The 26,034-nt window shown below is 33.0% G+C and overlaps 1 long non-coding RNA gene and 1 other non-coding gene across 2 annotated transcripts; both read left to right on the plus strand.

Moving 5' to 3' along the window:
• Nucleotides 1-19,967: 19,967 nt before the first annotated feature.
• On the plus strand, nt 19,968-23,387 carry LOC145070938 (uncharacterized). Its single transcript, XR_013690152.1, has 3 exons — nt 19,968-20,095; nt 22,705-22,811; nt 22,889-23,387. It is a non-coding gene; the product is annotated as an uncharacterized LOC145070938 (long non-coding RNA).
• Nucleotides 20,350-20,493, plus strand: LOC145071778 (small nucleolar RNA snoR137). Its single transcript, XR_013690784.1, has one exon. It is a non-coding gene; the product is annotated as a small nucleolar RNA snoR137 (small nucleolar RNA).
• Nucleotides 23,388-26,034: the final 2,647 nt, after the last annotated feature.

Consider the following 26,034-nt stretch of genomic DNA (forward strand, 5'->3'; position numbering starts at 1 on the left):
GAATGAATATATCACTTCATGTTAGTTTCCAATTAAGATAGACAACGTAGTCATTCCGGTTCCACAAATTTGGGGCAAGCATCCATATAAGGTAATTTACCTCATATCTTCAATCATGTTCCTATTTGGGCGATCGTATCAGGCCTCACCAAGTCTCGTTGTAGTTAAAATGACTTAGGATCGTCTTCAACCCTATTATCTTTCATGTTTTGGAAATTTTATTAATCAATTATAACATAGCTAGGGACATATCATATTTTTCTACATCTTGTTTCTCTATTTCATTTTTTACTATTTTCTACCTCTTGTTTCTCTATCTAGTTGTTTATATGAAGTTAATTTGTCTCTACATTAGGGCTAATACTTCTATAATTACATAATGATTATTTATATGCAAAGAATCAAATTAGATGGCAATGATGTAGAATTTCACTTTTTTCTGCTCTTCTCTACCTCTATTTACCGATCTATCCGCCTCTGGTTTCTCTATTTTGTTGGAGAGTTACATTATGATAGATTTCATGTATCAACTTGAATATCACGTTGAACATGCTTGTAATAATTTACTATGTTTAAATTAAAGATAAACCATTTCGATGCAGGTCCTGACAGATGCTGTAATTCTTTGTGTTTGGCTCTCGAGGGTTCAACAAAGGATAGTTACTTCCATAAAAGAGAAGAAAATGTTTTTGGAAGTTTGCTTCGGTGTGCATGCTAGTAACTACTCTGTATGGTGTTTCGGCGCCAAATTGACAATATTACCATTATTACTTTTTTTAGTTAAAGAAATTGGTATTTAGATGTAATTATAAGATTTTAGTATATGTTTTTATCCATTTAGTTGTACTATTTCTGGCATATTGCTGTCAGTTCATATTTAATACAATTTATCTACTTAGCCATTGAATTTTTCATTGTTTTTTTAATTGTGTTATCAAAAGTCAAAAGGGTGCCCTGTAAAGGTGAATGATATTATTGGTATTCTATATGAGAAACTGTTTTGGTTTGGATTTTCACGTCTAAAAGGAATATAAGAAAACTATGACAGTTTTATTGCAAAAAGGCAATATGGTCTTTTACTCTTTTTAGAGTTCTGATGCAGAAATTGGTACATACCCTAGTAACGATTTGTCCCTCTTTTAGAGGGTATTTTGGTCGAGTTAAAAGAGCCCTTTAGATTTAACTTTAACCATTTGTTTTGTACATGCTGACATCACACCAACTGTCATATAACCAAAATATAATAGGTCCCAAAATTCAAACTTATATATGACCAAAACTCATTTGATGTATGAAATTTCAATAGTCTTCAAACAAAAGACACGGTTTTTATAAAAACTGTCTGAAAGTATAATAATATATTATTCAGTTCGGGTGGGACTCAATGACTCTATACTAAGATTTACCTATAGATACACATAATAACTGTAACCATAACCAAATGCTACTTACACTCGCAATATTTTTTTTCACAACCAATTCATCATATTTAGGCACATATATTAAACAGTTCATGACCATAAACCACTATAAGTAACTTGTTTTCTTGCTTTTACTAAGTCACTAGTAAACACCACCCTATGGACACATAAATATTAAATGTGGCCATATGTATCACATGTTAGCTACATTGGATTTCATGTGTCTAAAAAGTCACCATGATACAGAAACATATAAAATTGACTCATGTCACCATATATTTATCTATTGTCTTATATAAAAAAAAAGGTATCATAATGTTAACCAGTGATCACGGTTGATGGTGACATATGACCACAGAGTTCGAGTGTGGCTAATAATTGTCACAATTGGTATAATTAAGTGTGGTTAAAGTTTTGATTATATGTACAATAACCACAAAAACTAATTTAAATGTATCCAAAAATAGTCTCTAAAGTTTTTTACTGACCTTTGGTCACACTTTTAATAAAAAGTATGCAGACTGTTTTTCGAAAAGTGTGACCCTATGTCATTTTTGTACTAGGTCATTTAATAAAATTTCATTTTTATCCTTAATTTTAGGATGTTACAAATATCCATGTTGATCATTATTAGATACTTAAAATCTATCAACAAAAGTGTTTACTCATAATCATTTTCATGAACTAGAGCGAAACCTTTTGTCACCAAGATTCGAAGGCAAATATGTTCCCATCCATGTAGAACTTTATTTTTTCAACCTACAATCATAAGAAAAGGTTTAGGACAAACCAAATCACATTTAGTTCTCCTTCATGGACAGAACTTCGCTACTAAATTTCTTGCCTTATGGCAGCTCAAAATGCTTCCATGTTGTTAGCAACTCACCCATATTGATCAATGTACTTTCATTGACGAACGTGCTTAGCCTTTTGCAGTTAAATGAAAAGCATAGAACTCATAAGGATTGCTAACTCAACTAGAAGTGCACAGAAATTAGAATGTGTCAAAAAACACAATAAGTTATCAACCTCAGGTCACGTGCTAGTGATAACTAAAAGGATCATTGTCGGCTGACTCTTGAAACTCTCAAGATCAATAAGACTCCCACTGACTTCTTGATATATGGGTTTTTCTCTCGAGAAACATTCCTTGACGAGTTAAAACAAATATTCAAAATTTGGTGCATATTTTCGACAAGAAAACACTTTATAGAATAGGTCTCAGCATGTTTTCGATCAACAGATACATCAAAATTCCAATTCCAAATGTGCTAGAATAAGAAAACATTATTACTCCACATATTACGAGGTGTTGTTATCCTTCTTAGTTTTGAAATGAGTTTCAAGATATAATTCATATTTACTAGATCATGGCTCTAAAACTTTGATTAGGAACAAAGTATGACTCGTCTTATGATCGAACCATTTATAACAATGTTCGATTCCTCTTCTTAGTCACACAATTGAACTAAGATGTTCTTGGAGGATTTATTGTGATATAATTCCACAATTACTAAGACGATCATAAAACATGATACTAAAGCATTCTCCTTTCATTTCAGATTGGATAATCTTTTATGTTTCTGTCTGATAGATTCTTCTATTCGTTCGACTACTCTTTGAACTTTTCAAAAGTAGTAATATTTTGTTTAATCTTATAAGCAAATCCATATTTATTGAAATATCAGTAAATCATGACGAATAGAGTTATCGTCCCTTGTGGTGGATCTGAAGAGTAAATATAAACATGTACTAGATCCATTAGTCCTTCACTTGCCTCATATAAACATGTGAACAATGATTTGAGTCATGACTTTCCAATGAACAAGAAACTCATATATAATACAATTCAAATTGTACGATTCCAAGTATCTGTCTAGTTGGTAATGAGATTTCCTTTCACTTGGTTTATTATGATATTACCACAAGCGATATCATAAGAATCAAACCAATAATTAATATTGCTATTATTAGAAACATAACCAACACTTTCATTAATGTCATTGCAAGAAAATAAGATAAGGCAAATATGTAAACCAAAACTTCATTTTATTGCTAAAAAGAAAATTGGAATTTGTCCTTACAATGCATAAAATGAAAACCTATATTTCTAGACATTTATGAAGAGTAATATCAATCTATTAAATTATCCTAACTCCCTATTAGAAGCTCCAAATTCTGACCATCGAACCATGTGACCAAAGTTCATTTCCCACGATCAAATTTAGATCAATTCACTTAAGCTTTCTTCTTCCTTTTAGATCTTGCAATACCATCAAAATATGATTATCACATTATGTATTAAGAGTCTAAGAATAGGAACTTATAAAGCAATGGAGTTAGATATTGGATGTACCTAAAGTAGAGGCATACGAATTGACTCTACCATCTCTGAGATCCTTCAGATACTTTGGTCAACTTCGCAACTAGTGTCCCTTCAATTGGTAATAGAAAAAATGGAATCTTTGGGTTTAACACATGGAATGATCCTAAAACAATCCTTTCTCTTAACCATAGGATTAAACGGTTTGACCTTAGACGACTCCTTTCCATTGGGAAGAGAAATCTTTTCTGGATCACCAATGTCACCATTGCCAATGTCCATGGAAACCTTGGAATCAGACCCTATAAGCATTTATGCTTCATATGTGTTCTTAAGCATTTCTGCCTTAATAACCACCAACATTTGGGTCAGATCTATTAGGGTCAATGGAGATTCCTCATATGAAAGTTCTCAACGAACTAACCATACGACTTAGGAAGCGATATAAGACCCAAATCAATGGCTTGCTCCCTTGGAAATACGACACCCATCCTATCCAATATGTCAATGTACGACTTCATTTTCAGAACATGCACACACATAAAATTTCCATCTTCATGTTTACATGCCAAAAGGGCTTGAGTTGTTTCATATCTTTCAACTCGTGACGTTGGGAGAGTCATAGGAGGAGGAGGTGGTGGTGGAAGAGTTGAAGAGAGACAATGTTAGTTCCACCATTTCCTAAGGAAGGAAATACATTTTCACCTTGGCTTGAAAGTGGAAGATCATCTCCAGAATATTAATTAAAACCATTTCCATAAGAACGAGGAAGACCATTATTATCTTGATTTGACATCTAATATTTGGATAAGAGAGAATTCAAGTTAGTTGATTTTAATTCTTAATTATTAACCCATAATTAAATTAAGCCTAGAATCCATATTTTCAATTCAACCTTTGAAGAGGGATGTCGTAATCAAATTCGAATGTATTTTAGGTAGGTAGAGTCATCTCACCAATCTCAATCACATGAAACTCCTAGATCTTTTGAGATTCATTGAATCTTATCGATGACATGTTTGATCTCGATTATGCTCTTACCAACTGTGACTGGGATGTCGAGGATCATAATGAAGATGTGAATAACCATGTAAACCTGCTCAAACACCCTCAATCGATTTATGATCTCGCATTAATGTGTCGGTTAACCACACATGCTCCATCAACAATCACAAACATGAGTTGTTTCACTATTTCACCTTTATAATCCCAAATTAGTGTGTCGGTTAACCACACATGCTCCATTAATGACTCATAAGGAAACAACGTGTGCTTTCATGGATTGGCATACAATTTCACATTTTTTTATAAAGTAACTAGAGTGTGATTTATAAAAGGTTTAGTTACTTTATAGTATCATACTTTTAAGAGGTTATGTCCTATCAAATCAGTTCGGCTAACAACCCTCCACTATACAAGGGAGTGGTTGGTGAGAGTGGACACTCATTCAACGATCATTTTATAGGCCGCTTCCTTATACCCCCTTAGAGTATGATTTCGTGAATGAGGCATACTAGCGATTTGACGGACTTATCTTATACATATAATATATCAAACTTTTAATCATATATATCATATAAGGTGTATCTTAAACTTTTTAAAATACTGGGGGTTAAAATTAATTTTTTTCAAATTAAACAATTAATAATAATTAATTTTAAACTAAATGATGATTTAATCTTTTATCTTAATTAAACAAATAATTAAATATTATTTAAATAACATTATTTACCAATTAAACAATTAATTAAATAATTTTAATTTCATGGATTAAATAATTATTTACCAATTAAACAATTAATTTAAATAATGTAAATTTAATCCTAATCTCTTATCCTTCTTTTGATCAATTCATTTTAGTGCACAATCAAATAAAAAACCTATGGCTCTGATACCACTAATGGGTTTTCTAAGTTATAAACAAAAAAATACATGTGGTGTTAAAACACTTAAACCCTTAAGTTCACATGCAACCTAGAAAGGATCTATGTTTTCTCTATTGATAGCAACTAACTATGAATATCAAGAGAACGCTAGGAGAGAGTCTATGAAATCGAAATTCATACACAAAATTAGGGTTACATACCTTTTGATTATTATTGTAAATAATCAAAGTAGAATCCTTCTTCTAGATCTTGGAAAGCTAGCACCAAATGAATGGATGCCTCTAATGGCTTGTACCCAAAACTCTAGTAGCAATAAGGCTTTAGGATAGAGGAGAATAGAGCATAAATCCGGCTCTATAAAAGCAAGTATATGTGTGTGGAAAATATGTCATCCATGGTGTCCTGTTTATACTTGCATAAGGAAACTCCCATGGAAACCAAAGAGTCCTTTGAATGATTAATGCTAATTAATGTTAGAATTAATTCCAAATCAATTCTAATTAATCAATTAATCATAACTATTTTCAATTAATATATTAATCATATAATATATAAATAAATCATATATTTCAATTTCTAATTGGTTTATTATTCATATAATAAACTAACAAATTATCCTCTATCTCCAATTAACATTCTAATTAGTTACTAGTTTTGAGGGCAAGCTAAAAAAGACCTTGCTTCTAATTCAAGAATATACCAATTTAGTTATTGGCTTAGACACATTAATCCAACATGTTCTTGATATGTTCAGCGAGCAGTTTCCAATTGATTTGGTTCCTATTCCTTTGCACGAGAACAAGGTTATTATAGGGATGGACAGGATGAGCCCCAATAGGGCAATGATTGATTGCGAGCCTCAGATGGTATGTATTCGGACCCCAAGTGGGGGAGAGTTAGTGGTTTAGGGAGAGAGTTACCAATGTGGGCCGATTCTATGTTCAGTAGCTAGGGTCAGACGTTATCTTCAACAGGGTTGTTCCGGATATGTTACCTATGTTATGAATACCCGTGAGAGGGTAAGGCGATTGTGCATGACGTGATGGTGGTCGGAGAATACCCGGATGTGTTCCTAGAGGACTTGCCTAGAGTGCCTATGGAGAGGCAGGTGGAGTTTAAGATTGACTTGCTTTCGGGTGCGGCTCTGATAGCCAAAGAACCATATCAGTTAGCTCCTCCAGAGATGCAGGAGTTGTCTACATAGTTGCAGGAGCTGTTAGACAAGGGGTTCATTCGACCGATCAGTTTGCCATGGAGAGCTCCAATCCTGGTTGTGAAGAAGAAGGATGGGTCGCATCGGATTTGTATTGACTACTGGGAGTTGAATAAGCTAACTGTAAAGAACCGTTATCCATTCCTCTTTGATTACCCCAAAATGTAATCAGACAATTTGATACCTTCATTTTATTTACTTCTTTTTATAGTTTTTTTTAGCACATTCCATTCGCATTTTAGTTAATTTCCATGCATATTTTCCTTTTTGTTATTTTTATGACCATTTTGGGTATTTTCTAGTTTCTTGAGCATTATTGCAGATTTTAAGGAAACTAGAGGAGCGGGAGTGTGCGGGATCTTTTGAAAGGCGATTGGACTTGAAGAGCAGTGGGAATTTCGTGCTTGATAGCTTTGGAGGTGATTCAGGGAGTAGGCTTGTCGATTGCTTGAAGGTGCAGAAGTGTTGAACTTTAAAATTGAAAGGGCGTGGGAGAATTCTTGAGTGTGCAAGATCGATGTTTAGGAGTTTGCGGAAGTTTTGAGTGATGTGGAAAGACAAATTGGGCTTTAATTGAAGAAATATTGAAGAAAAATGGGCTAGGAGCTGATTGGATTCGAACTGGGCCAATGTATTAGCTGTGGGGTCCCAAGACTTGAAGAAGCCCAAAAATTCCGTTGAAGTCACGCGGCCCGCGTAAGATTCCCCGCAGCCCGTGTGGATTCCTGACAAGGGCAATTTCGGGATTTTACTTAGAGCTCTATATTGGGAAGGTTGGTGTGCCTCTTCAGCCTTATCTTGGATGTCCGATTTTGACACTTTCTCTCTGGAGTTTTGAGCACTTTTGAAGACCAAGAACACCTCAAGAACATCTTCTTTTCACCTCTTTATTATTGTAAAATGTTTGGTACAATCTTAACTAACTTTGCTTCTTTATGTTTAGTCATGCTTGGCTAAACTAATCTTGGTTGACTTTTTGTTGAATCCTTTGAACTTTTGTTGAATGTTGAAGAATCCATGAACTTGTTCTTAAATCTTTATGGAAATGTTTTGTGCTTTATCATATTATCACTACTAGTATGTTTTTATTCATGAGTTTAAATGTGTTTGTGGGGATTAGTTGGCTAATTTCTTGATTAAGTAAAGGATCCTCAAATTAGCAAGAAACAAATGATTTTTGTGTTGTTTTTGCTTCACACAATCATAAAAACATTTTCTCCAACATGGTGGTGAAAGCACTTGACCCCTCTTGGATTTGGTGACTTTTTGGTTCTTAATGCTAGTTGACTTTCACTAATTACATGCTATTTGGAATTAGTGACTTTGAATAAGGAAATTGTTATGAGCTTCTCTAGCCATTTCAACAAGTAAGAAAAGTCTAGGTAATCTCAAGCTCCTTGGATTACTATAGCCAAATTAAGGATTTAAATCAAAGTATTGCACCATTGGATTCTAATGATATATTCATCAAAAGTCAAAGTGAGGAAATTTTAAGTCAACCATCTCTCCCTTATTGATTTTACATCAAACTCTTATTTTTGTTGAAATTGTCTATTTAAATCATAGTTAATTCTAGTTTGTTTCAATTATTTCAAAACACCAAAACCACCCATTTTATTTTTATTGTTATTTTACAAGTATTTTTACAAAGAGATTTTTCATAGAGTTATAAATTGAACCAATCTCCGTGGATTCGACCCCTTTACCACTATTTTAGTGTGTAATATTTAGGGTTATTATTTTTGTTGGCCTCGACAGCCACCACAATTCTATTATGCAATTCTTGAAGATCCCTAGCCTATAACTAGCATGTTGTTCTAACATATCACAATATCAAATAACAGTGTGGTAATTTGGGGTCTACTTACTGGCTCCGATTGATTGTACACACCACATCCTCTTTGATTAATTGAAAAATACTTTGAAAATCATTTTTAAAATCATTTTCCTTAGTTTGAGACTGGATTCACACGAGTTTTCCTCCAATTCACTCAAACCAAGGCTCTGATACCAACTTGTAACATCCATAAAATCATGAAAAAATTTAAACTTAAAAAAACAAACCAAAATCACAAATTGTTTACAACATAGTCTTCAAAACATGTTCTATATTAGAGTTTCCCAAAATCATAAGTCTAAAACATGAGGATGTGTACGGTCACGCCTTCGCCTTCCCGCGATCCTTTTAAGTACCTGAAACATAACCCAAAACCGTAAGCCAATGCTTAGTGAGTTCCCCCAAAGTACCAACACAACACATAAACATAATAACAAAAAGAAACAACATGCATACAGAGCCTTCAGTTTGATTGGAACCCCCCACTGTCCTACAGTCTGTCTGGTACACTCACAGAACCTTCGGTGTGACTGGTACACCTAACCGGGCCTTCAACCTATCTAGAACGTTCTCCGGGCCTTCAGCCTGAATGGTACGCCCCTCTGGTTTGTAGTTTATCCGAGACTCCCTGGGTCCCTCGGCCTTCAGAACAAAGCAGGACAGCCTCAACCCAACATATCATCACATATGAACATACTAGCATATATATACAATCATACAAATCTAACATATCACTAAGCATAATATCATTCTATATACCAGGATATAGATCTAACAGATCACTATGACATACAACCATGCAATAAATCAGGATAACGATCCAAAGGGTCGACCTTGGTGCCTTCGACCTAAAAGTACAGTGAGGAAAACTCACCTCACAAACTGAATAGAACTGATGATTTCCGTCTTCGAATCTCAGCTCTCTAACCGATACCTATTTCCACCAAGTGACTAATTCCATCAAAATCCCGGAATATCCAAAATACCCTCAAGGTCAAAACTAGTCAAAGTCAATTGTTCAAACCCACTAAGTCAACTGAGTCAACCCAACCGAGTTAACTCAACAAGGCTGACCAGTGCGGGTACGCGAGGCGTACTCCGGAGGTATACATGGCATACACAAAACCTCATAGTTGACCACCGGTCGGGGTGGTTGACCGAGTACACGGGGCGTACTCCTATCTACGCGAGGCGTACCCTTGTAGCCTCCAAACTTCATTAAGTGCTTAATGGCTTAAGCACTTAAGTCCATATTTCAGATCTAAGGTCCAAATACACTCTAAAGTCATAAAGTTTCCAACTTTATGACTTCACAAGTCCAAAAAGTGCTTAACATAAGGTCTTAATCAATTAAGACCTTCTACAAGATGCATGAAGCAAATCTAACAAATGGGACCTAAATTTTATGGCTTAGGACCCCTCATAGGGTCTGAAAGGACAACCCAAATCGACAAGAACAAACCATGCACGAGATGAGACTTTTGGGACCAAAAATTAACATAAAAACACCCAAAAATGAGATCTATCAAATAACTCATCAAGGTATGAACTTTATACCTTCTAATGATGGGGAAGGATGCAAAAATCCTAGATCCAAGCTTGCTTCAAGCTTTCAAGTTTCACCACCACCTTCTTCCTTTGGAACACACAAAAACTCACACTAACCTTCCAACATCTCAAATGAGGCTAGGGTTTGCAAGAGAACATGAATATGCTGATAGAGGCTGGAAATGAGGCTTAATGTTGCTTAAATACCATCCAAAACCTAAAAATTAGGGTTTCCTTCTTTAGCTAGTACGCCCCGCATACATAAGTGTATGCCCATCGTACTAGGGCGCACCCTAGTACGCACATCGTACACACATGTAGTCATGTACGCATGGCGTACTCCTCCTGCCAAAATTATGAAAACGCCACTAGGGCTCCAAGGTACTTTCTCTTGGGACTTAGGGACCAAAATTTCATAAATAAAACTATAGGGATGAATTTAGAAGTACCTTAACATTAGGATGTTACATGTATATTCTTGTTTACGTAAGCATGTGTGGTTTACCGACTCGTCAAAAGAAGAATATAGTCAAAGAAAGGTATATGGTGATCGTGATTCTCAAGCATTACTTGAGCTGAATCTCATTTTAACTTTGCATAGTCGATTTACCATTTGGATACATGATTATTGGCTAATCTAGTCATAATGCTAAATGATCATTAAGAAGAGATTAACATCCTATTGATAGAAATCAATAAATCTCGTTTTATAGGAATCTCATATAGATTGAGATCATCAATATTTTTTCCACTTAAATAACTTAATTTTGTAACTTTCGGCTAATCCACTTTACGTTGTGAAGCCAAATAGGGATCCTATCCTTTTGATTAATAATTTATTATTGGGTAATTATTAAAAAAAAAGATTCCTGATCAAACTAATTATGTTTCTTCTCTTAGGCTGTGTTTGGCGTGCCACAGCTAGCTGATAAGCTAGCTTATTTTTCGAGCTTTTTTATGTTGTCGTGTTTGGTAAGCCAAAAAGTAGCTTATAATCTAGCTTTTTGAAAAGCTACTTAGACTAGCTTTTTAGGAGCTTTTTTAAAATTTTCCAAATACACCGCTTAATTATTTATAGAAACACATATTCTTACATGTCCTTTTACGTAATTTTATATATTACAGCTAGTTTTACCAAACGTTATTTTTTATGAGCTAGCTTTTCAGTTATCAGCTAGCTTTTTATTTAACAACTAGCTTTTCAGTATGTCCGCAAAACATAGCCTTAATAGATGACCAATGACTCAGGTGCTACTCCTCCTCCTGCACCAACTATTCGTCAAACTTCCCTCTACTCCAACTCCTACCGCGGGATAAGCTCACTAGTCAAAACTATCTACATTGGATTTGGAACCGAAGGATCACTTTGAGGTATGAAAAGAAGGAGTACGTCTTGGACGATTATCTTGAATATGAGCTTCTCGACGATGCTATCGAAGAAGAAGCAACCAAACATGAAAATAATCGTTATCACTTGATTGAAGTCTCGTGTGTGATGTTGGCAACCATGTCTTCTAAAATCCAAAACAGTTGTGAGAACCTTGGGGTGTACGACATGAATGAGTAGCTCACAGACATGTTTCAAGAGCAAGCTCAAACAAAGAGATTCAAGGTGATGCAATCTATTATAGGTTGCAAGCAACATGAGAATGGTTCTATAAGTACCCATGTGTTAAAACTGAAAGGCTACTTTGACAAATTTGAACGTCTTGGCTTCCCATTTACTCAATAATTGGCTATTTATGTCATTCTTAACTCTCTGACTAGTGCATACAAACAGTTCACTACACACTGCTATATGAATGGTTTATAGAAGAATATCATGGAGTTACATCGGATTCTCAAGACAACTAAAGAAAGCATTTTTCCAACTAGGAACACAAGTTCAACCACTTCTGTTCTGGATATTAGGGAAGGCGGTATCAAGAGAAAAAGGTCCTCTCATCCCAATGTTAATGGAAAAGGGAATGGAGAGATGGGTGCTCTCGATTCCAACCCTAAAAAAGACGTTTATGATATATCGCCTATAAATGATCCTAAGGAAGCCATTTGCCACTACCGCCAATAGAAGGGCCATTGGAAACGTAGATGCCCTAAGTATCTGGAGGATCTTAAGAAGAATAAGGCCAAGGGTGTTGGCACTTCAAGTATGTTTACAATTGAATACATTCGAATTCTACTTCTAATAATTGGATACTAGACATAGGATGTGGAACCCATATTTTTTATGATGTGCAGGGACTACGTCGAAGGAAAAAGCTAAGGAATAAAGAGCTTGACTTGATCATACGAAACAAGAGCAGAGTGGTTGTTACCAAGATTAGAGATTACAAGCTTTCATTTCCTTCTAGTTTTTTAGTTGTTTTAAAATATTGTTGCTATTCACCTTACATGGCAGGAAACATTATTTAATTTTATGCATTGTGGATGGATGGTTTTACTTTTGGATTTGATAATAATGATGCTTCTATTTTGGTTACAAAGATAATGCTCTTTATTTTAAATCAAGTTCTTGTAATGGCATATATGAATCTGTGATTGGTGTAAGTAGAAACAATAACTTAATCTTAAATGTTAGTTCAACTTCTTTAGATAAATCATATCTATGACATTGTCGCATTGGCCATATAAACAAGAAGAGAATCACCAAGCTCCAATTAGATGGAATCTTGGAACCATTTAACCTAGAGTTTAATGGAGATTGCGAATGTTGTTTACTTGGGAAGATGACAAAGTCTCATTTCACAGGAAACTGTGAGAGAGGAGCAGATCTGTTGGAAATCATCCACTTGGATGTATGTGGTCCATTCAGACACATCAGCATGCATGGTGAAAGATATTTTATCACATTTACTAATGATTTTAGTAGATATGGATATGTTTATTTGATTAAAAATAAGTCTGAGACATTTGAAGTATTCAAGAAATTCCAAAGTGAAGTAGAGAACCAATTGGGCAAGAAAATCAAGATACTTCGTTCTGACATAGGCGAAGAGTAACTTGGTGATGACTTCTACGATCATCTTAAAACTTATGGGATAGTCTCATAATTAGCTCCACCAAGAACACCACAACACAATGGTGTGACTGAAAAGAGAAATCGAATCTTGCTTAACATGGTTCATTCTATGATGACTCGTGCTATACTACCAATTAGTTTTTGGGGTTATGCTCTAAAAACAATCACTTATATCCTAAACCTCATACCAACCAAGAAGGTTGAGAAAACATGATTCGAAATGTTGAAATGGACTTTGTCCCTTTCTTGCACGAACTAAGGTCTGGGGTTGTGAGGCTTTCGATCATCGAGAAGCGCTAGAAAAACTTGAACCCAAATCTGAAAGGTGTTACTTCATTGGTTATCCCAAAGATTCTTTTGGATACTTGTTTTACAAGCCTACGTAGAACTAGGCCTTCATTGCTTGTAGGGTAGTCTTTTGTGAAAGAGAGAACTGATATCACATTAAACTAGTGGGAGCCTAATCAATCTTGATGAGATTCAAGAGTCACCAATGAAGAACTTGAAGTTGACACAATACCCCAACAAGAGGTTGATGAACCAGTTGAGGAATCTAATGTACCTCCACCTCCACCTCGTAGATCTGATAGATAATGTCATCAGCCTGAGTTTTATGGATTCCATGTTACCCCAGAGGATGACAACTTGTTAGGTGATAATGAGCCACACCACTATCAAGAAGCCATGGTGAGCCTAGAGGCTGCAAAATGGAAAGAGGCGATGGACAACAAGATCCATTACGTGTATGATAACCAAGTTTGGAACTTGGTTGAATCTACATCTAGTCTTAAAACCATTAGGTGTAGATGGTTCTTCAAAAGAAAGACTAAAATGGATGGGAACATACAAACTTACAAAGCTCGACTGGTCGCAAAAGGTTATACTCAGACTTAAGGAATTGATTATGAGGAAACCTTTTCGCTAGTAGCTATGATTAAGTCTATTAGGATACTACTTTCCATTATTGCATTTCATGATTATGAAATATGGAAAATGGATGTAAAATCTTCTTTCCTTAACAGGAAATTGACCGAGGATGTTTACATGGCTCATCCATAAGGTTTTGTATAGTCCAAGTTTCATAATATGGTATGTAAGCTTAAGAAGTCCATTTATGGACTTAAACAAGCTCTCCGCAAGTGGAATATTTTTTTATGAGAAGATTGAGGAGTTTGGTTTCTCACGAAATGAAGATGAACATTGTGTGTATGTTAGATCTAGTGGGAGGGTAGTTGTCTTTGTTGTCCTGTATGCCGATGACATTCTAATTATAGGAAACAACATCCATACAATTAATAGTGTAAAAGCATGGCATGGGAAAAGTTTCACTATGAAAGACTTGGGAGAAGCTGGCTACATACTTGGTATCAAGATCTATTAGGGTAGATCTAGGCGTCTAGTAGGAATTTTCCAAAACACATACTTAGATAAGCTATTGAAGGAATTTAAGACAAAAGAATCAAATAATGGATTTGTACATATGCAACATGGCACGGTTTTGAGTAAAGACCAATGTCCTAGTACTAGTGAAGAACTTGAAAGAATGAGTCGATTCTCATATGCATCTGTTATATGATCGATCATGTACGCCATGATATGTACAAGACCAGATGTCATATACAATATTAGTATGGCGAGTCGTTATCAGGCTAATCCTGGTGAAAGTTATTAGAGTACAATCAAGAACATTATGAAGTATCTTAAGAGGACTAAAGATATGTTCTTGGTTTATGGTGGTAAAGAAGAGCTAAGCATCAAATGGTATGTAGATGCAAGTTTCCAAACCGACCGAGATAATTCAAGATCTCATTATGGTGTTGTGTTCATGTTGAATGGAGGAGCAGTGACTTAGAGAAGTTACAAGCCCTTATTGATTTAACTACAAATTCAGAGTACATTGCAATAGATGAATCAACTAAAGAAGCAGTGTGGCTCAAGAAGTTCATCAAAGATTTAGGTGTTGTTCCAAGCATAGCTGAACCGGTTGAGGTCTTATGTGATAATGAGGGTGCAGTTGCCTTAACTAAAGAACTTTGAGATCACAAGTGCATAAGGCATATTAAGAGAAAGTTCCATATTATAAGGAAGCTAGTTGAAGATGGTGACATTATTATGATTCGGGTTCCATATGAAGACAGTCTAACTGATCCACTCATCAAAATACAATCACAAATTAAGCATGATGCTCATATTAGGTTTACTAGCATTATATTTGATAGTAAATTAGTATGATAACGCAATTTGTAGTTTGATATCTGTCTTGGTAATTTGGATATTTTGATTTGGTAATTATTAATAACAAGTTACTATGATTATTCATATTATTCGTGCTCCTACTTTTTGCATGTTTAGAACCCCTTCTAGATTAATTTATTATTCGAACATTCCACAATAAGTCCTACCCTTGGAAGATATTAGTGAATTAAGATTGTCATAGTATTGGTTGATTGTTCGTAGGGATGAACATAACAAAGCCTTGCGACCAATACTGATGAGTACTTAAAAATGAAGATTTTAAGTATTGGAGTAACCACGCTTAAAGATTACTCTATGGATCACGTGATGAATAAATTAAGACGACAAATTTTCATATTCTTCAAATGGAGATGCATGAGGTTTTGTTCTACAATCTGTTGTATCTTGGTTTTTCCCCAACATTGTCTATAACTATCATCTATACAGGGTTTGACTAGGTATTGCATGAGGAATAATACTAACCTATGTAGTTAGAGTTTATTTGATCATTCTGTTAGAAAATTGAGAAGTAGACATCTTTAGTCCCCTCGTTGATTTGGTATTGACAACAAATGCTTGGCCAGGCTGAGACTAAGTTGAATATATTCGACAATTAGTTTGAAAGGTCACCACAAGTCAGTATCAATAAACATAATCTTGAACTATAGGATTGACCGTTGATCCATATCTTTAGTTCATACTAATGTATCATGAAGATCAAAGGAATTTGAAGTTATTAGTCTTACGGTTGTTTATAGAAAAGTTGTTATAAGTACAATAGTTGCATTAGACTACCACTTGTTGTTTCTAGTAAATATTAGACCAATCAACTGTTAATGTCTAAGTGTAAGTGGGAGCTAGTGGAGATTAGTGTCCATAGTCATAACAAAGCCTGGTAATATCACTATAAATAACAGTGTCATTTTGGGTTAAATGCAAGAACAAAAATGAAGCAGATCTGAAAATATATTTATTTGATGGACTTGTTTTGCTAATTAACAAATAATCTAATTAATCAATAGCAAATAAATGGAATATGAAATATTCTAGAATGATTTGAATAACTTAGATAATTACTATTATTTTTGGTATTTATCTCTAGGGTTTCAAATCACCTCCCTATAAATAGGGGGCTGCAAATTCGGTTTTGACACATGAGAAATATACCTCTTAGATATCAAAGTTCGGAATCCTCAGAAACCCTAAGAATCCTGAATCATCGTTCTCACGTCGTTAATAGGAGCTCAACAATAAAAAGACAGTCAAAAACGGAGCTCGTATGCGGAAGATATGGGCGAAACTTAGTCCATACTCTTCAAGCGCGACAAATTCGATACAAATTTGTAAATTCAAGATAAAATAAGAATTAGCCGATGGAGTCTAAATGAAAGTTGTAGTACTCATAAATACCAACGAGTGGATATAAAGAAGTTCGAGAATAGATCTCATATGTTAAAGATATGGATGAAACTTGGTCCATACTCTTCGAGCGCGATAAATTCGATATAGTTTTGTAAATCTGAGATAGAATGAGAATAAGTCGACAACGTCTAAATGAAAGTTGTAGTACTCGTAAATACCAACGTGTTGATATAAAGAACGTAGAAAATGGAGCTCATACGAGGAAGATACAGACGGAACTTAGGGCCTACTCTACGATAAAACCCCTATAAATAAAGGGTGAATCCTTCATATTTTCTTCACACCATAAGCCTTTCTTTCTCTCTCTAACTTCTCTCTAGACTCCCAAAACCCCTATAAATCCCTAGTAACCTTAAGTTGCTAGAGGAAAGACCCAGAGCACCCGAAGGTTCTGAGAAAAAGAGCTTTTTGGCTCAGAAGCTCTGCTCCATTGGAACTCATTTTTTAGCAAAACTCGTTCTAAGTGAGATACACCTACCCTACTTTAAATATAACTTATATTTAAATATAATATCGTTATTATGGACCTATAAATAAGATTTACCAGTGATTCAAAGTTGTTATACTGATTGATTTACTTATGGGGATGATGTCTAGGCTGTGATTTAGTGATGTGTTTAAAGTGAGATTTCCAAACAGTATACTTCGTATACCAAACAGACCCTACCTCTGATATGATCCTTCCTAGTTGTTCCTTACTTGATAGGTCATGAAGTAGACTCTGAGTTAATGATGAATCTAGACTAATAATTAGTCGCAATAAATATTAAACTAAAATCTAGTGGTAATAATACTAGGTTTCATCGAAGGAAATCATATTGTTAAGAAGTGAAGCGCTGTTCGAATATCGAGTTGTCACTTTAACAAGTGAATGCATAGTTACTTTCATCTTACACATAGATATGACGTATTTTATATAAATTACATGTTATGTGTGCATATTATCTGTATACTTTCTATCTATGTTGGATGAACGATTTTATACATGTTTTAAATGATTTAAACTGTATATGTATTTTATATCTACAAAATATGTTGGGTAAAACATGGGTAGATAAATGATGAGGGATTAAAGCTGATATAGAGGAACATTGGCAATATGGACATAGTGTCCTATAGGTGAACATTGGCAACAATGGACTTAGAACCCTATAGATGAGCATTAACAGCTGCACCACAACTTGTAGATGTTTTTGATCTACTCTAACATCCTAGCAGTTGTGCTCTAAGGATAGTATCGGCAGTTGCGCCTAATAGAGAACATCATAACCTTGACAGTTGCACCCAAAAGACAATATCGGCAGCTGCACCTAATAGAGAATGTCATAATTCTGGCAGCTACATCTAAATGATAATATTAGCAGTTGTGCTTAATAGATAATATTGACAACCGTGTCAATGGCAACGATGGACTTCGTGCCTATTCCTTAGGATAATCCTTATGAATGAATGAACGAGGAATAACTGATTTTTATGGTAGACCCTTAATAATAAAGAAGATAATGGGAATGAGTAATTGGGTTAATTGTTTAACGATTAAACATAATAATTATATTCTTGTGGGTTTGAAAACCTTATGTACTCACCAGGTTTCCCAACCTGACCCACTCAAGCTTATTTGTATCACAGGTATCGATATGAAACTACTTTACACTAAGAGATTTAAAAGAGATATAGATCACTAGTGTAAATAAATGTAAGTTTTGTTTATGCTTATGTTTCTATATTGACGATGACATCCCAAAGTTTTAAAAGGACTAAAATACATTTCTTCGGAAATGCTTTGATAACACATTTATCATGTTTTTCTGGGAACAAATTCTGCAACATTTTTATTAAAAGAGGCACTCTGATTTTTATAAAGCACAAACTAAACCGATCTTTTTTGGCCGTGAAAGGGGGATGTCACAGTGACTATCTAATCCCCACGACATGGCCTAACAACATAATCGAGACTTCGATTATGTTTTGTGCCTGAAGTTCGAGGATAACTTGGATCTACTTCTTGTTTGCATCTTGGGTGCGATCACATAAAGTGATCTCTCTTTTGGGTTCTTTAGTTCAATCCACTGGCTTGACAAAAGAAGAAATTATCTAAGAAATAAAATGTATGTTTTACTTAAGAGTTCTACTAAGTTACATAGATTAGTGAGTTTAGATCCTATAGATTTCAAGTTTAGATCATAATTGTTTGTCGTTTCCGCTGCCATTTGTTTGATCTAAAGAGGCTCGAAACCCATCAAAAAAGACATAAAAAGACTATGCAGAACACATGATCAGTAGAACTTAATTCTCCACTAAAGATAATTTAAGTATTATCCAATCGTCGTGTCCACATCCACATATCCACAACAACACATTTTTATGAAACCCAAGTCAAGCCACGACTAACACATTCACAATACTCTAAGCCAAAAGAAAACCAACCAACTGAATCATCTTATGTATCCACAAAAAAACATTCACCAAAGCACAAAGAAGCCATGAAATCTAGTGTCTAGTGTGTCCGAAACAAAGTCAGACAATTGGAGGAAATAATGGACCTCATCTTATCAATAGTCCAAGATGTTAAAGCATCCGAAACATAGTTTATTATTATTTCGAACGTGGGTGATGCTTTACAAAATTTATGCGGTTATTCTTCGAAGCTAAGAAAAAGCGAGTTCATGAGTGGGAGAAACTTGATAAACAGTTCACAAAAGAGATTGTCTATCTCAAAAAGGCAATCGGACAAACCAAAACCATACCAAACGAACATGTGATGTCTCGAGGCTGCTAGGTAAGAACCATGGCGACCAAATCAAGTACTACTTGGAAGAGCTTAAGTACCATTCGATGGAAGCAACATCAATAAACTTGTTAGAACAACAAAAATGGAACATTGCATGTATTTATATGTTATAATAATGGTCATAATAAAACTTTTGTAAAGATTTAAGTATTTTTTTTATAAATAAAAATTGGATTACGCATCGGCCCATATATGTTGTTTTATATTTATTACCCTTGAAATTTAACCCAAAAGACAACTTCGTGATCGTGAGGTTACATGTAAAGGCCCAAATAGCAAGTGGGTCTCTTCCTTTTAGGTCATTTATCGTGTGCGCGTCTATAAAACCCTAGACCTGGACTAATCCCTTCCATCGCTCTCCAACGACTTACAGGACGCCTTCCGCCTCCACAGTTCGCCGGTAATTTAAAATCTCTGTTTATTTCCTTTGTATTACGATGTGCGTTTGTCGTTGCTTTTGATAGGCGTTACGTTTGCCGGCTCCCGGCGGACGTGTCAACGAAAGCATAAATTAAACCTCCAACAGCCACCGGATTTATCCGTTCTTTATAAAGTCTACAATACTTAACCTGTAGTCTGATCTTTTGTGGTTTTGGAACATCTTTATTCTCTACATCGAAAGCACATTCGTTTACTTGATTTAGTTTATGTTTTGTTGCTTCATTATGGTGAACTCTCTCACTTTCAAATGAGAGAAATTCAAGTTTCCGGAGCATAAATTAAGTATTTTTATCGCCAGTATTTAACAGCTCGATGTGTCTACCATTGCATCGATGTTACCTGTCTCCTGGTATATTTGATTTTACTGAAATTACTTCCCTAGACCCCTTGAAATCAATCTCTTTATTTGATTTTAAATAACGAGGCTTTTAACGTCATATAAATGCAATTACATTTATATGAAACTTTTAATAAAGTATGTATTGTGTTCATCTTTACAAATAATTAATCCAATAAGTAATACCGTTGCGTTGTATAGTTATTCGGTAAAATGACCTCTTTATCAGAGTATTTATCACCCAAAGACCACCTTTTCTTTTGACTTTTGAAAATTGACCACCAAGGCACCAAAATTGCTAAATGTGTTCCTGAATTTACAGACTCTTCTTTTCTAACGCCAAACCAGTGAAATTTATTAATATTTTTGAGCATTAGCATCGCCAATCCACTTTCATTTTTTCCAAAGCAAAAAAATGGGGTAAATAGTAAAGATGTAAATATGGGGTAAATAATGTTTAAACATTTATCGGGTAAATAATGTTTATTCATTTTTTACTTTTCTAACGCCAAACCAATGAAGTTTATTAATATTCTTGAGTATTAGTATTGCCAATCCACTTTCATTTTTTCGGAAGTAAAAAAAATGGGGAAAATAGTAAAAAATTGTAAATATGGGTTTAAATAATTTTTAAACCTTTATCGGGTAATAATGTTTCATCACCGACCTTTATTCATTTTTTACTTTATTTTTAATCTAAAAAAATATATTCATTATTTTAATTTATATAAATTATCAAATACATCCTTTTTATTAATTTGGTTTAACAAACATATAATTTATATTTTTTTCATTACAATAGTATTACATAAGATAATATTTATATTACATAATTATAAACTTTTATAAAATATGTTGAATGTGGTAGGTATGTTTATGTCTTTGAAATTTATTATTTAACTATTATATATATATATATATATATATATATATATATATATATATATTTTAATTTCAAAGTATATTTTGTTATTTTTGGGTTATGAATAAACTTATAATTTTGATTGTTATTTTAGGGTTATGTCCGAAAATATATAATTTTATTGAGTTCTAAAATCTATAAAGAAATTATTAGCAAAAAATAGTTACATGAACAACTTCTGTTATTTATAGCAACATATTTTCAAATTACGATGTTATTTTGTTTATTGATGTTATCAACATGTGTACTATATAGATTTTTAACCTATACATGGATTTAAAAATTATATCATATTCTATAGGATATAATTATATTAAATGTTCTAACATACATAGCATATGTCAAATATTAAAATAAAAGTATATATTAATTTAAAATAATTAGTATAACAATTTAAAAAAACATATATCCTATTAATTTTAATGAATGCATTTGTAGTTGTGAGGCTTGTCTAATGTGATATGGTAATAAATCAAAAATAAGCAATGTTTATTTTAACATTTGTTGAGCATATGTAAATAAAAGTTTTGTAAACAACACTAGCAAATAGAGTTATTCAAGCATTTATAAAAGTACTAGTAAAGATAATAATAATAAAGAATATTGGTAAAGATAATAATGAATTAAAGTTGGTTAACAAATATAGAGATATAATTGGAAAATATTATTGTGATTTTATATTAAATAAAAATATATATCAAAAATAAATTAATCAAATCCTTTTTGATAAGATTAAATTAAATGATTGTTTTTAAAATGATAAGGGTAAATGATTTTTGAAAAGATTTAAAGATAATATTTATTTATTAAACGATTTAATAATAAATGTCTATATTTATTAATAATAATATTTATTTATTAATAATAAATGTCTATATATTGAAACATGATATATAGAATTTCCTAATTGATGTTCAACATGCTTTTAATAATCTTGTCTTGTTTGGTGTTTTAATCCCTAATCCACGATGGAAACAAGTAAAAGAAATAAGTATAATATCGTCTAAATGGTCTTTAATTGAATGGCTCCAACTCAGTTGCTGACTAAGAATCCATGATGACCATGGCTTACCGATTCGTTTAGTTCTTATCAATCACAAGTATAAACCATTACAATTCTTATCATAATTGCATAGCACCACTGCACCAGTAGCCTACATATGTATTATGTCTGGGTACGATTCGTATGAAGCCACAACTCACCTACGTTAATTACATATAATTTCCTTGTGACTAGCAAAAGATGGAGTGGGGCATCATAGTAAATCAAGAGAAAGGGATTATTAACGTAACAAACTTTTACTTGCAGGCAACAAAGTAAAGGGAACTTGGTGCACTAAATTAGTAGCCTCAATATTTCGTGATTCCTTAAGGCTAAGGGAAGATAAAACCATGGAAACACTTCGATTATTACATGTAGGTGATCTGTATTTGAGTTTAGAAAATACATTTGATTGGATCAAAATAAAATCAACAGTAAGTTTTATAAACAGGGAAATAAAGAAAAATGGGAAGACCACATGTAGTCGAATTCACAAGGAAATGCGATAGGATAAAAATTACCAGTTGGCGGTTCTCTTCTTCCACTCTCGAAGGACCTGGTCACGTCCCAAAGATAACCACACTCTCGAACTTCCCTTTTCTCTAGTCTCACTCTCTTTTGTTTTACTATCTCGTTCACACTTGCTTTTCTCCCTATTTTTTCCTCTGGTCGACGCAAATATGGCAGTCCCAAGGAGGGGGTTTGATCGGTGTATTTGGGGTGTAGGGGAAGTATGCGAATCGATATGGTAACGGAAACAAAGAAGAAGAGATAGGTTGCGGCAGTTTCCTTAACCTCCGTAGGGTTATTTAAAACTAATATGCAACCGTGAGTTACGTAGATAATTCAATTCACCAATTGAATTGTAAATTCAATTCACCAATTGAATTGTAATTTACAATTAGATACCCTTATCTTGAATACTTCTTTTAATAATGACCCTAACCATATATGATTTCCTCTTTTTCTTTTACAATCGTTTAATTGGATTTAAATAAAAAAAATATAATAACCATCCTTAAATTTTTTTTCAATTACTAATTAAATCCTAGATAATAATTTAAATATTAACTAAATCTTTTAAATCGTAATTAATCTCTTTTTGATCATGTTATTATATAATAAGCTTATAATCTGACATGAAAAATACGTACTACTTAATCCTATATAACGGAAGACTTACATTGTTAATAAAGAGGTTTTTGGGTCGTTACAATTCTACCCTCCTTAAAATGATTCCGTCCTCGGAATCTCTAAATAGTTGCATCAATTTTGCTCCTAAGTCGCCTCATCAAATTATAATCCTCAAACAAATCAATGTCATAGGAAAATTGTGCTCACCAAAAGAGATAACACACATATCAAACATTTCCCGTATTACAACTGGTTCAAAACGGATACCATAATATCTAACTTCAAAACTCCTGGAGTTCGTTGTATACTACATGTGAGCACAATAATGAAGTGATACCAAATATTTACTAATACTAGCATCAGATAACACAGATCACAGATATCACACAAGCACGGATAACTATTATATCTTCAACATGTAATATGCATTAATTACTTTCTTAAAATAACTAAAATGATTGGTCCAGAATCAGTCATACATGCACACTATAGTGAAAACAAAATAATCTAACCCTATATATATTGGAAATTGTTTATGATTGACTATATAATTGGAATGATAATTTGAATAAATAAGAATATAAGATAATGAAAGAAATTAAAATTTGTAGAGTATATGTTCGTGTTGACAATTATACCTTTGGTAATAAGAAAATTACATTTAAACTTAAAACAAATTGACAATAATAGACTTTGTAACATAATTTGTTAATTAAATTTAAAACAAATTAACAATAATAGACTGTTGAATATACTTTGTTATGAACAATAAAAAAAATTATTGTTATAAAATCTTGTTTGTGGAATATCAAACTCAGTGGCTTAAACTAAAGATTAAGAAGATTACTTTTAAACTTAAAACAAATTGAAAATAATAGACTTGGTCAATATAGTTTATTATTTAAACTTCAAACAAGTTGATAATAATATACTTCGTCAACATAGTTTGTTACGAACAATAATAAAAAATTATTGTTATAAAATTTTGTTTGTGAAATAACAAATTCAGTGGTTTAAGCCAAAGATTAAGGCATGAAGAAGTACATTTTATGCTAAAGTATAAGCGGCAAAGTCAAATATTGGCATCCTATTGCAGATTTCCAAAGTATGATGATATAATGTGTATTTACTTTTAAAAAATAATTGAAATATAATTGTTATTAATGATAATATGGGACAACATTGAAAATGAAATTATATTATGATCCATGTGTTAGAATATATTGAATACATGTTCATTTAAGAGATTTTAATATAAATGGTCCATATTATTTATAAACATTGTTGACTAATACATCGATATATTCCAACATGTTGGTTTTATGTATCTTGACATCGATTGTTTCTGTCATGATTGTTGTTTTAATGAAGGAAAAAGTGTAAACCGCACCCTCACAAAAAAACAGTTTTCAATTCAATAAAGACGAAAATCAAATAGCATTCAGCAAAGGAAGACCGGTGACAAAATGTGAATTAAGAGAGTTAGAATTATTAAATTTTTTAACACGAAAGAAAAGAAAAATAAAGCAGTTTGCATACATGATAAACATATTCAAAACACTATTCCATACATGATTCATAATATAACAACAAAAACAAACATTGCAGAGGATAACGAAACATGTTATGGATGATGGATGATGAAAGTATGCAGCAACGAGTGTAAAGAGAGGTTGAAGAAACAATTTTTTTTTTCGTGATTGAGAGGTTGAAGAAACAAATTTTTTTTGTGATTTGTATGATACATAATATTATATAGGGTTAATAAGGATATATAAAATGGTAAACAGTGATTTTATAAGATATTTATATCTATATATCATAACAAAATATGGAAAATAGTATAATTGGAAAACATGAGTCATGATATTATATTAAGTTAAAATAGTTATAAAAAATGTATGATTTACATCCATAATTAATAAGATATAATTAAATCATCGAATTTGAAATTGATAAGGGTACATGAATTTGAAAAGATTTAAAGATAATATTTCTTTTTTAAACTATTTAATCATAAATATTTAGATTCTATGTACTGGAACATGATAAATATACATATAATTATTTTGGAAAGTGTTTATGATTGACGGTATAATTGGAATAATAATATGCATAAATAAGAATATAAAATTCATGAAAGAAATTAACTTTGTAGAGTTTGCCCTCGTGTTGACAATTATACCCTTGGACATAAGGAAATTACCTTTAAACTTAAAACAAATTAACAATAATAGACTTGGTCAACACAATTTGTTATTTAGCTAACAAATTGACAATAATAGTCTTTGTCAACATAGTTTGTTACGAACAATAAAAAAATTATTGTTATAAAATCTTGTTTGTGGAATAACAAACTCAGTGGCTTAAGCCAAAGATTAAGGAGATTGCCTTTAAACTTAAAACAAACATAGAAGGGCCAAAAACTTAAACTCATCATCAAAGCAAGCCCAAGTCTTCATT

This window comes from Lactuca serriola, chromosome 8, assembly GCF_051521515.1.
Source record: "Lactuca serriola cultivar US96UC23 chromosome 8, Lser_US96UC23_V15, whole genome shotgun sequence".
NCBI lineage: Eukaryota > Viridiplantae > Streptophyta > Magnoliopsida > Asterales > Asteraceae > Lactuca > Lactuca serriola.